This window comes from Clarias gariepinus, chromosome 1, assembly GCF_024256425.1.
Source record: "Clarias gariepinus isolate MV-2021 ecotype Netherlands chromosome 1, CGAR_prim_01v2, whole genome shotgun sequence".
NCBI classification, from domain to species: Eukaryota; Metazoa; Chordata; class Actinopteri; order Siluriformes; family Clariidae; genus Clarias; species Clarias gariepinus.
Window position 1 is genome coordinate 15,900,516 of NC_071100.1, and position 16,034 is coordinate 15,916,549.

At 42.4% G+C, this 16,034-nt stretch overlaps 1 pseudogene; it reads right to left on the reverse strand.

The window, feature by feature from the left end:
• Positions 1-6,585: 6,585 nt before the first annotated feature.
• LOC128522460 (CD48 antigen-like) lies at positions 6,586-9,007 on the reverse strand (annotated as a pseudogene).
• Positions 9,008-16,034: the final 7,027 nt, after the last annotated feature.

Sequence of the window (16,034 nt, forward strand, 5' to 3'; positions counted from 1 at the left end):
CCCACAGGAATACATGAGCCTTGGGTGTCCATGGTCCTGTCACTAGATTACAGTCAGGTTTAAAAGTTAGTACCCCCCCTTTTAATTCTATAGGTTTAAAAAAAACGCAATGAAATTTAACATCAGACAAACAGTATTTTTTCAACTGTGCTATTATTAAAAATTTAAGCCAAAAATAAAAATAAATTTGGGCAATACTAGGTATGCCATTTTTATACGCTAGGTACGACGGGTACGGGTCATCTGCTCTTCAAGAACTCTCAACAAGACTTTGTGCCAGACCTTGTCCTGCAACAAACCCGCAGGAGAAGTTCCAAAGCGCCGCTATCAGTAACCAGACAACCAACGCCTCACCGAAGGGCTGTCCCAAAACACGTCATCTCTACAACAGCGCACCAACCAATCAGCTACGCCGTGATTCCCTTCGCTGGAGGCGAACCAACGGATAAGAACGGTTTGTTCTAGCACATATTGTTGAGTTTCTATGACTAGTGGTCATGTGGACTCTTGACTGGCTGGCTGCTCCTTTAGCAACTCCAAAATAAATAACCCATGTTTTTAACCTTAAGTTTATTTTGGGACTCACTCTTACTAATTTTTGCTACTTCCTGCTCCACAACAGTCCCGTCTCCTACTTTTCGTTCCCTTTTATTTTCCTAAATCATTAACTGTTCAAATTACTCCTTTCATCTTCCCATCACCCTCCTGCCACCTGTCAGTACATTTCCATCTCTATTTTTAATCACTCTTACGTGCTGCACATCTTTCCCATCTCTATCTCTTTGCCTTGCGAACCTGTAGAGATCCACCTCTCCCTCCTTACTGTCCAGCTAGCATACAAGTTCTCATATGTTCTTTGTTTGGCCTACATTCCTGTCTTGAAGACAAAACCTGCCCATCACATTCTCATCACCTCTGTTCCCTTCCCCAACATATCCATTGAAGTCTGCACCAATCACCACTCTCACCTCTGGGGTTTCTCTGCATCACTTCATCTAACTCACTCCAGAATTTCTCCTTCTCTTCTAACTCACATCCTACCTGTGGGGCATAACCACTAACAACATTAAACATCACACCTTTAATTTCCAGCTTCAGACTCATCACCCTATCTGATACTCTCTTCACCTCTAGAACATTTCTTACAAACTCCTCTTTGATAAAAACTCCTACTCCATTTCTTTTCCTATCCAAATTATGGTAAAACAATTTGAATCCTGATCCTAAGCTTCTAGCCTTGCTACCCTTCCACCTGGTCTCCTGGACACACAGTATATCCACCTTCCTTCTTTGCATCATATCAATCAACTCTCTTCCCTTCCCTGTCATAGTCCCAACATTCAAAGTCCCTATATACAAAAAAAGTACACAAAGTATATATGTGTGTGTTACTTATTAGAAAACAAATACATAATTGTACATAAATTAGCCTTTAATGCAGCTGAAGTGTGTATAAAAAACAAAGGGGATTTTTCTGAATCTGTTCAAATATAGGACATGTTTGTGTGTGGTCATGAAGACTGCAAGGCAAAGGAAAATGACACAGACCCACACGCTAGCATGCATGCCTGCACGCATGCATGGTACAGTGCTAGTACTTTTTGTAAGTCGCTCTGGATAAGAGCGTCTGCCAAATGCCTAAATGTAAATGCATGAGGCACTCACACAACAACAAACACCGGGACGCTGCGCTTATTGTGGCGGGGGACTTTAACAGTGCCAACCTCAAACGCGCAGCGCCAAACTTTTATCAGCACATCACCTGCCCCACCAGGGGCGAAAGGACACTGGATCATTGCTACACCACAGTCAAGGACGGTTACAAGGCACAATCTCGCCCTCCGTTTGGTAAATCCGACCACGCCGCCATCTTCCTCACGCCAAAATACAAACAAAGGCTGAAACAGGAAGTTCCGGTTCAGAGGGAGGTCGCGCGCTGGACGGACCAATCGGTGGCCGCGTTACAGGACGCACTCGATGACGCAGACTGGGACATGTTCAGAAACAGCTCCGATGGTGACGTCAGCGTGTTTACGGAAGCAGTTGTGGGATTCATCGGGAAACTAGCGGATGATACCGTGGAGAAAAAGACTATTAAAACGTTTCCCAACCAGAAGCCGTGGGTGGATAAAACCATCCGCGACGCTCTGAAATCTCGCACGGCTGCCTACAACACGGGACTCGCGTCGGGGGACATGGAACCGTACAAGGCTGCGTCATACAAGGCATGTACAACCGTACAAGGCATGCGTCCGGAAGGCGGTGAAAGAGGCGAAGCAGCGCTACGGGAGGAAACTAGAGTCACAGCTCCAACAGAGTGACTCTAGGAGCCTGTGGCAGAGATTAAGGACAATAACTGATTATAAAGCACCAACATCCGGTATGATAAACGCAGACGTGACTCTGGCAGATGAGCTGAACACTTTCTATGCTCGCTTCGAGGCTGCAGCTAAAGACGCTAGCGATGCTAATGCTAGCGGCGCTAATGGCTGCAGACAGGAAGTCACTGCCAGCACCGGAAGTGCGTTCATCATCACCGAGCACGACGTGAGGAGAGCCTTCAAGAGAGTGAACACCAGGAAAGCAGCAGGACCAGACGGCATCTCAGGCCGTATCCTCAGAGCCTGCGCAGACCAGCTAGCACCTGTGTTCACTGAGATATTCAACATCTCTTTATCTCAATCGGTGATCCCCACATGCTTCAAAGAGTCCATTATTGTTCCTGTCCCAAAGAAACCTCATCCTGCTTCCCTCAATGATTATCGCCCTGTAGCCCTCACTTCAGTAGTGATGAAGTGCTTTGAACGCCTGGTCAGAGACTTCATCATTTCTTCACTACCAGACACACTGGACCCACTACAGTTTGCATACCGTCCAAACCGTTCCACGGACGATGCAATCTCACATCTCCTCCATACATCTCTCACTCACCTGGACACTCGGAGGGGGAATTATGTGAAAATGCTCTTCATCGACTACAGCTCTGCATTTAATACCATAATTCCCTCCACACTCACCACCAAGCTGGAGCACCTGGGACTCAGCTCATCCATGTGTCAGTGGATCTCCAATTTTCTGACTGGCAGACCACAGGCAGTAAGGATGGGCGGCCATGTCTCAGCCTCCATCACTCTCAGAACTGGAGCCCCCCAGGGTTGTGTTCTGAGCCCCCTGCTGTACTCTCTGTACACCTCTGACTGCGTGGCCACTACCAACTCCACCACCGTCATCAAGTTTGCTGACGACACTGTCGTGGTGGGCCTGATCACCAACAACGATGAGACGGCCTACCTGGAGGAGGTTGGAAATCTGGAGAACTGGTGCCAGAGAAACAATCTCCTCCTGAACGTCAGCAAGACAAAGGAGCTGATAGTGGACTTCAGTACAAAGCAGGTGAGGAACTACCAGACCCCCATCATCAACAGGAGCCCAGTGGAGAAAGTGGACAGCTTCAGATACCTCGGTGTTCACATCACGCAGGACCTGACATGGTCCTGTCACATCAACACCGTGGTAAAAAAGGCCCGGCAGCATCTGTACCACCTCAGACGCTTGAGAGACTTTAGACTGCCCTCCAAGGTGCTCAGGAATTTCTACTTCTGCACCATAGAGAGCATCCTGACGGGAAACATCACGACCTGGTTCGGGAACAGCACCATGCAGGACAGACAAGCTCTACAGAGGGTGGTGCGATCAGCTGAGCGCATCATCCGCATCGAGCTCCCTGATCTGCACTCAATCTACACCAAGCGGTGCTGGACCAAGGCCAGGAAGGTCGTGAAGGACCTCAGCCACCCCAACAATGGACTGTTTACTCTGTTGCGGTCTGGGAAGCGATTCCGCTCCCTGAGGGCCAACACAGAGAGACTGAGGAGGAGCTTCTTCCCGCAGGCGATAAGGTCTCTCAACCACACCACTAGGCAAAACTAACAATATTTTCACAATTCTCACAATCAATCAATCTTTATACATCCATGGACACTATGGACAACTCCACGCACATCACATCTACACTACATGTTTACGTTTACATTCCGGACCATTGCACAAACACACTTTAATAACCATTGCACAAAGTCACTTTTTCTATGCATACTTGCACACCATTATAGTTCCATGTGTACAGTATATTTCTATTTTCAGGTTCTATTTTTTCTAGTTAAATTTTTATTTAAATTTATCATATTTCTTCTATTGATATTTATTACTTATAAGTTTTAATTCTCTTTTTAAGGTCACTGGCGGTCGTGTAAGCATTTCACTACATTTTGTACTGTGTATGACTGTGTATGTGACAAAATTTGAATTGAATTTGAAATGCATATAAAAATATACAGCTTTTTCAACCAATAGTCGTTTTTTCTATCTACAGTAATTTCTTCCCCACACATTCTGCTTTGTAAGCTTGTTGAGTTAGGCTTAGGGGAGTGATGACTCAAGCTCTGGGTTACTGAGCAAAGGGGAAGAGGTTCAAGTCGAAGGGGTGTGTATGTGTGTGGCAATACAGGTTCAAGTTCAATTCTCATCAACCTTGGGTCACTCCTGTTGGTCCATGCTACCATACAACCCCCACAACACAGCCACCGCTAATCCCAAGCCCAGTTATAAAATAGGAAGGCTGTGACAGGAAGGGCATCCAGCATAAAACCTGTGACAGATTTTGGGGATCGAAGGTTAAAAAAGAACAAAGTTTATACTAGAAAAGCTCACTACAAGGAACAGTGTAATTAATACTGTAGGTTTTGGTGCTAGAGCTCAGTGTCTCTGCAGAGTTTAAGTTGATGTCACTGGTACAGTGCTAGTAACTTCGTAAATGTGTTGGTTAAAGTGGAAGAGAAACTTAGATATTATGATATTCTCTTGTGTAATGATTTGTTGCTTCTACCAGAATGTAGTAATACAGGATGCTCAATATAGTTTTCCTGGTTGAATATAAAGATGGTAGTAGGAGGAAGAGGTCAAGGGTGTAGGCCTCTGCAATGTGGTGTGGTTTTCTAAGACGTGGACTGTGTAGCTATTCAGAACCACACATTATCCTGTATATTCAAACTGTAGTGCTTAAATGACATGTTTTCCATCAATATTACATCTATGTAACATGTCATGTTTAAGCACTGTCACTGGATGCTTTCTTCTAAAAATGCTTAATTAACATCACTTCACAGACACTTCACCACATTAACAACAACACATTATTTTAAATAAATTTATATGTAGTATCAAGTATTGTAAGTCCCTGTCTCAATTGTTACAATGTAACAATATATTAGAACAAACCTGTGATTTGAATTAGGGATGACATCATAGTTCAATATATTTTTAGTACATAGGATTTGTAGATTTCAGAGCAAAGTAATAGTTTATTAGTTTTTTCGTGTTTTTTTTTTTTTTGACATTAACAAAGAAATAAATAGTTAGGATATTAGTGGTTTTTCACCTGCCATGCAGGTTTGATTCCAAGCCACTGGCTGCAGGGCATCCTTAGTGCAAGTCTCAATAAATTTAAATTAGCAGATTGGCTGGTTCACTGCTGCAGTAACAACACTGCCAATAAGTCTTTAATGGTGCTGTGGTGTAATTTTAAACCAGATTGGAGGGAATTCAAGCTTGAGTGGCCTCTTCAGGGTTGTGTCATAGGATTTAAGTCGGGACTTTGACTAGACCACTCCAAAACTTTATTTCAGTAAAAAAAAAAATAATAAATAAAAAACTTGCAGGGGTGTTTCGGATCATTGTGTTGCATAACCCAAGTGCTCTTAAGATTAAGGTCATGAACTAATTCTCCTTTTGGTAGAGTGCAGAATTTATGGGTCCACCAGCATTTACATTTAGGCATTAGGCAAATGCCCTTATCCAGAGCGTCCAGGTCCTGAAGCTGATCACACTTCCATCACACTACCACCATGATGTTTGACTATTGGTATTATTTTCTTTGTATAAAATGCTTTGTTAGATTTATGCCAGATCTAACAAGCCCCTCACTTTTCAAAAAGTTGAACTTTTGTCTTATCAGTGAACAGAATATTTGCCTAAAAGTCCTTGGAATAAATCAACCTTTTGCTTTGGAACTCCCACATGGATGCAATTTTTGCCAAGTCTCTTTCTTATTGTTGAATTATGAACACTGATCTTAACTGAGGCAAGTAAGGCCTGCATTTCATTTGATGTTATTCTAAGTTCTTTAATGGGCTCCTGGATGAATCGTCATTGAATTTAACTCAGCCTTTCAAAAATCAAAGATGATTTAGCAAGGGAGGCAATTACTTTTTCACATAGGACCAGGTAAGTTTGGACAGCTTTTCTCCCTTAATAAATGAAATCATGCATTTTGTATTTACTCTTGACATATTTGTACTCTGAGTATCTTTGCATGAATTTGTTTGATGATTTTAATCATTTGTAGAAAATCTGCAAAAAATAATACTTAAGCAAGGGCCAAATACTTTTTCATGTTACTGTATAATATTAGTATTATATTAATTATACTTAATTATAATTTTCTGTACTCTGACTGAATATAAATACAATGAATGTAAATGATATTAAAAAGTACAATATTTTAAAGCAGAGTATTTTTTTTTCCTTCTTTAATAAACTGTAGCGTTGTAGAGACTGATGCACTGGGAGCTTATTCCTCAATAACAGTTTCAGCATATCGACTGTTATGATGACCTGAATAAAATAATAAACAAATCAGTAAATTAATTGTTAAGAAATAACACTATCATGGAACATTTGTTTTCAGACTACTGCTTATTATTTTATTAGTTATTTTATTTACCTCGAGCTCTGTAACATTTCACACCCAGGATGATGGTCACCAGCAGATATGGAGACGCCGTCACTAGACTACCGATCAGTAGCAATAGCGATTCTACATTTAAGATTGAAACTACACACACACACACACACACACACATTGGACTCAGTGAACAGACATTTTTGTAAAAGTTGTAAAAGAAGAAGGGAATTATTTAATTGTACTGTACCTGTGTCCAGCTGTTCAGCTCTACACCTCAGTGTCTCTGTAGCAGTCATGTTGCTAACGTTATTAGTTGCAGTGCAGTTCAGTGTCACGTCTCCATCTGCTGGTGAGAGACTGAACTGCAGCTGAGCTCCACTCCCAGTCTTATAGCCGCTCCACAGGTAGGAGACTCTCTCAGCTCCGAGCGCTGCACACTTCATATAAACATCACAGCTGTTTGTAGACACTTTCCATGTCTGATTCTTCTCAATCTGCACAGCTGTTATGGGGCCTGAGCATGTGATAAAATGCATAGTTGTAAGGATAACTTTGGTATATGAACACAATTAATTTTTCAATTTATATTATTTCTGTAAAAGAATTATACTCACTTTGAATATAAACTGTAAATTCCTCTGTAGGCAGCTGTTTTTCAGTTCCATCTATAATCATTAAGAATGTCCCAGAGTCTTGGAGTTGAAGGTCTTGTACAGTTATTCCAACTTTATTATTGTCGTCTTTTATCCGTCCAGTGAACTGTGAATTCAGGGAATGTGAGTAAGCTCCGCTTTTAGAATACTCAGCAAACAGTTTCCCATTGAAGAACCACTCAACACAGAGTCTTTTGGATATTTCACTGTTAGATCCAGGGAGCTGCCAGTAGCTTTGTACATCACTTTGTTTGTATCGGCCAAGACAACACATAGACCTACATCAGGTAAAAACACAACACACCAGAAACATTTTGATTATGTCAGAAAAAATATTAATTTAACAATTGGTCCGGGTTCTAAAGTATATCTTTTTAATTTGGATTGATCTGTTGGAAATCTTACACATTTTCAAATATAGTGACCATGGTGTTATAAATCAAATATTTTACTAGGCATTTTCACTTTTTAAATGACAGTCACATGTAAATGTTAGTGCCCCCTCTTTTTTATTCTGTGTTTTTTTTTTGTGTGTGTGCAAAAGCAAAAAAAGGAAAAAAAATCACCTGATCTGTTCAGGTCTTAGTATAAGTCAAAGACAACCACAGATGTACAACACCATATAAATGTACCCCCTACTTCATTGGTCAGTTTTTATACACACACACACACACACACACACACACACACACAAAACAAACAAAACAAACAAAATAAAGTAAAAAAAAAAACATAGAAGCGGGAGCATTGGCTTTTTCACATTAATGTAATAAATTAATAAATAAATACATAAATTGATTGAATGATTGACTAATTGATTAATTATTATTTTTGTATTTTTATTTATTTCATTTTTAAAGAAAGTATCCATGCATTTGTGCTTTAAACTTTAAATGTACAATTTAAAGTTTCATAATGTTAAATTCATAATTAGAGACGTATCTACCTTTGTATAATTTGAATTGTTATTGGCTGGTACTGTACTGTATGTGTGTACACTATCAGTAGTACTGTGTTTTGATATCCATTTAATAAGCAACACACACACACACACACACACACACACACACACACACACACACACGCATGCGCGCACAAACACACACACACACACACACACACACACACATACACACTCACAAAAGGCATGGGTTAGGCACATAATTCATAAATGAATAAAGCTAATAAGTGAAATGAAGTGCAGTGCAATGTAACCTTGATGTGCAACTTTATGTGTGACAAAATGACAACAGTGCATATAGCATGAAAGTGACACTGACTGAGTTTGTGGCATACTGTATGTGTGTCAGCGCACTTAAGTGCCACTATAAGAAATTTTATATTTTGCTTATATTATATTATATTATACTTATACAGCAAAACCAATTTACAAAATAACAGGAATAAACTTTCCTTAAACAAACAAAAAAAAAAACTAAACTAATCCCTGCTATTTGTAGACAAGACTGAATACATAAATCCATCTTATAAAGGTACAATTAAGAAAGTTCATTTGCCGTGGGCATTCAAATCTATCGCCATACATACCCTAAAGAATTACAAACAACATCACTCCAGAAAAGGAATAAAAATAACCACGCGAGTCCTCCATTGATGTGTTAAAGAATGAAACTTCACTCCAGCCACACCTTGATTGAGACATTCAACACTAGACAAGGACCGAGGCACCAAAAAGCACTTCCTCACTGTGTCTCTGATAGGTTTAATCAAAATATATTTGCTGTGCTGGGTGTAGCACTACAAAGTTGTTGAAATGTGTGTGTAAATTTATATATTTTTTAAATGGTTTAGAGCCTGTCCGTCTTCTTATGAACTAATGCTACACTAAAGTTCTACAAAAACAAGCATAGCTAAAAAAGCAGACAAACTTGCACTAACCCACATGTGATCTCTGTTTACTTGTGGTCAGTTGCTAATACCAACCGATAGAGGAACAGCTCTACCTATACTGTGGCTATATATATATATATATATATATATATATATATATATATATATATATGTGTGTGTGTGTGTTAGTGCATGTTTGTCTGCTTTGTTAGCTATGCTTGTTTTTGTAGAACTTCAGTGTAGCATTAGTTTAATATATATATATATATATATATATATATATATATATATATATATATATGACATTAAATGGTATCATGGAAACATAATTGCACCACCTAGTGGCTGAAATGGATTATTGTTTTTTTTTTATTAGATAGAATGGCCCTAAACACAGAAGATTCTCATACAACAAAAATGTCTACAGAATGTAACATTTATACTGTTGTTAATGAAAGTTTTCCTGATATTTCAACCTGTAGCAATTTATTACTTGGGAGTCATATTTGAGCCTGTCACACACATCCACTCTGCGACCGGCACTAGGACCCAGAAGTAGTACGGTCGCGAAACAGGAAGCATAAAAGGAGACAAGATGGCGCTTCACATTGCTCAGTCATTGAGTTTCACCCATGTCGGTTCAGATCATCCGTCTGCCATTTCGTGAGTACTCACTTTCTTGGGTTTACTTTCTTATTCGAATGTGTGTTTATAGGGCGCGGTTTGAATTTGTGTTCTTCCCCTGTTCTCCTTCCGAGAGAGTCCTTAGACTAATTTGCGTGGTTATCCTGCCTACTCGCTAGCTTCCGCATTTGGGTTTACCATCCACGCTACAAAGGGCTAACCGCTATCGCTAAGTCTTCTGTTCACTCCGGGTTAGTTCATGACAGAATGACTGAGCCACGAGCGGTAAACCCAGCGGATCACTCTCACCTCTACGATGTGGTGAACCGGCACGCTGAGCTAATCGACAAGCTAACCGGGGAGCTTGCTACTCTTTGCCGGAGCGTCCGAGAGGTCGCGGCCTTGCGCCACGAGGTGGCGGAGCTTCGGCAGGAGAACACAGCTCTCCACGAAGCTGTTACTAGCGCGGCTAGCCGGCCTCCCATCGCAGTGGTTGCAGCTTCGCCCCCCTCCTCTTCTCCTTCAACCTCTGATGTGTTTATCTCCCTTTCGGATAAATGGGACGGCACGGACGGGAGGTGTAGTGTTTTTCTAACTGCACTAGATCTGGTGTTCGAGTTTAATTCCACCAAATACTCCACAGATCGATTGCGCATTGCACTTCTCGTTTCGTTGCTATCGGGGCAGGCAGCTGAGTGGGCCACGGCAGTCCTTCGCTCTGATTCAGACACCGCCCACTCATATAAGAAATTTACACGCCAGCTAAAGTTAACTTTCGAACATCCTGCGAGCGAGGTGGAGACCGACACCAAGCTGTACCACCTGCGGCAGGGGGGATCGTCCGTGAGCCGCTATACAGCTGATTTCTGCACCCTGATGTAGTAGGACATCCTACTATGAGGGACTGGCTTCTAGGATCAAAGATGAACTAGCCGGGCGAGAACTTCCTGCCACGCTGGAGGGGCTGATTCAGCTCGCTCTCCAAATCGACCAGCGCCTTCTCTCTCGTCCGAAGCCAGCCCCGAGCACCCTGCCGCCAGCACCCACCTTCGCCTCCACCACTCAACGAACATCGAACCCAGCCACTTCCATCACATCTGAACACACCGGTTCTCAACCTCCTGCCGTGGTTAACACCGGAGCCGGGGAACCCATGCAACTAGGACGCGCCTCCCTGACCGCCGCAGAACGAGAACGGCGCTTCAGAGAGGCGCTCTGTGCGTATTGCGGATCAGCTGAGCACCACAGAGCCATATGTCCTGGTCGCCCGGGAAACGCCCAGGCCCGGTGAGCGATGGGAGCAGCTCGCCGGGCCATCTTCACCTCTCTGCCACGACATCCAGCGTCTCTCGTCTCACGGTCCAGGTACACCTCCAACTTGGTCACAAACGGGTCCGAAGTACTGCGTTCATCGATTCTGGTGCCGCAGGTAACTTCATTGACTCTACCTACCCAAGAATTGGGGGTAAAAATCGAGGGGTTATCCCAGCCTGTTCGGATTACGTCTGTAGACGGTCGTCCCCTTTCCTCCAGCCCCATTACTACTCAGACTCATCCCATCACCCACCTCATCGACCGGCATCAAGAACAAATCGGGTTTCACCTCACCTCCATTTCATCACCTCCCATCATCCTTGGACATCCGTGGCTCCTTCAACACGACCCCCTCATCTCCTGGACACAGAACAGGATATTACAGTGGGGGCTGACCTGCACCGAACTTTGTCTACGGGCACCGGCTGGGATATGTTCTAGGGATTCCGAGGCCCCCGACGTCGACACCAATGCCATCCCCACCGCATAAAGAATCGACACCCTCTGCCTCTTACTAACTTAGCCCTGGACGTCCTCTCTGGTGCCAACATTTTTACTAAGTTGGACCTTCGGAGCGCCTACAACTTGGTGCGCATCAGGGAGGGTGATGAGTGGAAGACGGCTTTCATTACACCTACAGGACACTACGAGAGTTTGGTTATTCCCTTCGGTCTCTGCAATGCACCCGCCGCCTTTCAACAATTCATCAATGATGTCCTCCGAGACATGCTAGGGCGGTGGGTGTTTGTTTATCTAGACGACATACTAATTTATTCACGCACAGTTAAAGAACATGTCCAACATGTCAGGGCGGTCCTAAAGAGATTGCTCGTCCATCAACTGTACTGTAAGTTGGAGAAGTGCGCCTTTCACGAGCGCTCCACCACGTTTCTGGCTTTTGTCATCTCGCCCCAGGGTGTGGCCATGGACCCTCAGAAACTGGAAGCTGTGCGTCATTGGCCCCTACCCAAGACCCTCAAGCAGCTTCAACGGTTTCTCAGTTTGCGAACTTCTACCGTCGCTTTATCCGGGACTACAGTACGGTTGCAGCACCCCTAACCGCCCTGACTCGCCCATCATCCCATCATTTCACCCTAAGTCCTGCCGCCATCTCTGCCTTCCACGAACTGTGTCACCGATTCACCACAGCACCCATCCTTCTTCACCCAGATGCAAACCAACCTTTCGTTGTGGAGGTGGATGCCTCGGATGTGGGTGCCGGGGCCGTCCTCCCCCAACGAGGTCCAGACCAGAAACTACACCTGAGTAGTTTCTTCTCCAAAAAATTTGACCCCACTCAGCAGCAATACGGGGTAGGGGACCGCGAGCTGTTGGCCATAAAGTGGGCTTTGGAGGAATGGCGTCACTGGCTCCAGAGCGTCAGGGAGCCGTTCATCGTCTGGACCGACCACCAGAACCTCATTACCATCCGGAACATGAAACAACTCAACCCCAGACAGGCGCGGTGGACATTATTTTTTGAACATTACAATTTTCATCTTTCCAAGAACACCAAGGCAGACGCCCTCTCCCGACAACACGAGGAAGACGTCCCCCGGGCGGACCCCGCGCCTGTCCTCCCTGCATCAAAAATTATCGCACTACTCCACTGGGATTTGGAGATGAGAGTTCGCCAGGCGCAGGCTGAGTAGACCGAACCGGCAGGTGTGCCACCTGGACGACTCTACGTGCCACCCCCCATGCGAGTTGAGGTTCATCAGTGGGGGCACTCATCTCCACTCTCCGGACACCCGGGCACTCGTCGCACCCTCCAATTTATTCAGCGCGCCTTCTGGTGGCCATCAATGAAGAAGGACGTCGGCGAGTTCGTCCAGGCATGCCCTGTGTGTGCCAGGGCCAAGGACAACAACCAGCCAACGCCAGGGGAACTCCAACCACTACCCGTCCCGCGCCGGCCCTGGACACACATAGCCGTCCACTTCATCACGGGCCTGCCGGTCTCCGAGGGAAAGACCATTGTTGATCAGTTCTCCAAGGCCGTGCACCTGGTGGCTCTCGTCGGACTCCCGTCAGCCAAAAGAACAGCCGAGCTGATATTAGAACACGTAGTCCGCTTGCATGGGTTCCTGAAAGACATCGTCTCGGACAGGGGGCCCCAGTTCACTGCCCGGTTCTGGAAGGCCTTCTGCCGTCTGATCGATTTTACCTGCAGTCTACCTGCAGACCAGCACTAGGACCCGGAAGTAGTACAGGAACAGGAAGCATAAAAGTAGACAAGATGCCGCTTCACATTGCTCAGTCATTGAGTTTCACCCATGTCGGTTCAGATCATCCGTCTGCCATTTCGTGAGTACTCACTTTCTTGGGTTTACTTTCTGATTCGAGTGTGTTTATATAGGGCGCGGGTTGAATTTGTGTTCTTCCCTTGCTCTCCTTCCGAGAGAGTCCTTAAACTTATTTGCGTGGTTATCCTGCCTACTTGCTAGCTTCCACGTTTGGGTTTACCATCCACGCTACAAAGGGCTAACCGCTATCGCTAAGTCTTCTGTTCACTCCGGGTTAGTTCATGACAGAGCCATGTCTATGTTCATAAATAGTTCTGCTATTACTTACATGTGTAATGATCTCCCTAAGCAATTCAAGCAGACCAGAGAATGGGAGGTGCTGCTTTACAGTATATAGAACCTGATGTAATTGCATGCAGAAGTAACTCCTCCTGATTGTTTTAAAACAATTCCACTAGACTATTTTAGATAAGTGCTTGTCCCTTCCTCCACAAAAATAAAAAATATAAAAAAGTTGAGTGAGGTCATTAAAAGTTGGTATATTTGATCTTCTAATGTTAGTTTCAATAGAATGCATGTGTGATTATTGTTATCTCAACTGCTTTGAGTTCATCAAGAAAACCTACATTTTGAAGTTTAAGGAATGCAAAATACATCATTCAAATTGATTACTTATTAAATGGAAGTGTAAAGCACAGCACATTTCATAACATTGTGCATTTGCATTGCATTTGCAACAGAAGCACTAAATGACCTAGAAAATGCTAGAAAACATTACCAAATCTAGGAAGAATCACATATTTATATACATTTTGAGGTAATTACGTTAATAAATCAAATTTCTGCAAATGAATACAAATTTATATCATTATTACCTTTTCCATTCATTTTCACACACGTATTTCTTTTGAATCAGTTATGAAGTCCACCACAACATACTGTGTATAACTGTATATGTCATGGTAGTCACGTGTCTCTGTCATGACCGGGGTGTTGTGGCAGGTGTTGAACGCCGTGGGCAGAAGGAGCAGGCATAGAGGCAGAGGGGTGATGTAAGCAAAAAAGAGTCTTTTAATAAAGGTTAAACAAAGTATAAATAAAGATACAAACAAAGGAACAAACAAACTCAAACCATACTTAACTTTGTGCTAACACACTGTAAAAAATGATTTTGGTGGGTGGTAAATACTACCCTTGCAAATAGTCTACCATTTACCTATTATTTTTGTCATCAAGTTTAATTATATAATAATGAGTAAAATTCACCCACACTACCTAATTATTTATAGTAATAACTGCAACCTAAAAAAATATTGTAATATATACCCCAAAACATTGGATCTGTTGTAAGCATGAGCTATTTGAGGCACATGTTCATTTGTCAAGCTTCTGGGCTGAAGGTAAGATATCTTTGTAATATGCTGTCTATTTATCATATCATGAAAGCAAAGGGTAACATTTATTCTTATCTCTCATAAGGTTTGTGGTCATGTTCGATGAGAAGTTCACATTTGTAGCTTTCTTTAGGCAAACATTTGTCATAACAAGCTAGCTTAGCTAATGTTAATGTACAGGAGAAAAAAGTATTTTTCCCCGCATTAGTTAGGTATAAGTACGGAAAAAAAAAACACGATTTCAAACGTTTTACCGGTAATATACTGTAATACTGTCTCGTATTTTATGCCTGTAAAGTAATAAAGCACAATCCGTTTTAAGTTACTGAAACAATAGCTAGTAAGATTGCCAACTCTTATACAGTAGCTAGCTACTGGCTGCCTTATCCAAAGTCTAGGCTAACAGATAAAGTTAACGAAAAAGATAGAAATAACTTTAATTACAGAAAGCTAAAGTTTAAATATAAGTATTTGTGTTTTTTGCTGGTAAAACAAGAAGTTTGGAGTTAAGCTTTAGCAACAGCATTTAAAATATGCACTTGCCTGATATTAAAGATGTGTTTAAGAATGTTTGTCACTCAAATAAATGTTATTTTTGTGTTGGAAAAATGATAGACATATTAACTTAATTGTAGATAAATTTTTACTTCAGCAAGCGTGCATAAATTAAAAATACAATTGTCCAGTATATGATGCTAACAGTGCTGTTGTTGATATTAAGTTTAACATAGTGTTGAAATCTAGAACACTTGTTTTCTAAATTATGTCTTCAATCCATTTCTTCATTAAAATGAAAAGGTTTGATACAAACTACTTAAAATTAGGACAGTCACACAACATTGTCCTTTTGTTACATAAATATAACTGACTTTAAGATGTGCTTTTATGAGCTATGATTAGGTCAATGCCATATATGTGTTAAAAATAAAGAATTGTTATAATCCTATGTTCAATGACAATTTGAAATGTTTATAAAAGTGTGCATATGTCTGTCTGTAGGATTTGGATTTTCCTGTCTGTATGAATTGGACTCATTTGTCTGCATGGGGTGCATTTGTGTGCCTTTGACTGTTTAGGTAAACTTGGCTAAACTCCACACTGAATGGAATAGAGTGCTTCCTTGCTTTATGTTGGGGACAGTTACACAAGTCTAAGTACGGTCATTCAGTGTTATTCTCTTATTCTGGTATTTTTATAAAAGATAGTTTTG